The sequence below is a fragment of the Atractosteus spatula genome, chromosome 10, assembly GCF_055471065.1.
Source record: "Atractosteus spatula isolate fAtrSpa1 chromosome 10, fAtrSpa1.hap1, whole genome shotgun sequence".
Taxonomy (NCBI): Eukaryota; Metazoa; Chordata; class Actinopteri; order Semionotiformes; family Lepisosteidae; genus Atractosteus; species Atractosteus spatula.
Window position 1 is genome coordinate 23,676,648 of NC_142715.1, and position 789 is coordinate 23,677,436.

Consider the following 789-nt stretch of genomic DNA (forward strand, 5'->3'; position numbering starts at 1 on the left):
AACGCTAGAAATATTACTGCTCTACTACAGTAGCTAAAGAACGGATCACAAGTCAAAACCAACAAGGATGGGATTCGAACCCACACGTGTAGAGCACAATGGCTTAGCAGTCCATCGTCTTAACCACTCGGCCACCTCGTCCCAAAAGCTGATCCCTTCGGACATGATTTTGCTCGGCGAACAGGGTCAGCGGACACCGACCGCAGATGTCTCAGAGCGGTGTGTCCAAGCGGCTGTAAAAGAATAGTGTCCTGCCGGCGCCGTGGTAAAGCTGGTTAAAACAGCTGTTTCATAAAGAGGAGATCCTGGATCTGAATTCCAGCGGTACCTTTCTTCCTGTCTTGTTTTACAGAACATGTAATTTGGGACACTCACGGAGGTCTTGATTTGGTTTAATGCATGTATTCATTTCATTTGCAGCTTGTTTTTTTAAATCATATAGCTTACGAAAGATGAAATGCGAGCGATTTTTTAATGTTCACCAAAAGCATGTAAACGAAAAAAAAGCAGGGTGTGTGCAATCGGTTAGCGTGTTCGGCTGTTAACCCCCAGGTGGGTTTTTCGAACCCATCCAGGGACGCACTTCTTCCTATAGTAAACATCATCACCGCAAAAATTTAATTTTTCCTCAAAACCTGAACTGTTTTGATATTTGCAGTAGTAAACAATTGAGTACCAGAGTCAACATTACCGGGAATTTCCAATAATTACCGACATTGGCAACTTCCAAGCAGATAGTATTCGCCGATGGACATTTATGTTCCAATGGGTGGCGGGAGAATTCAGTTA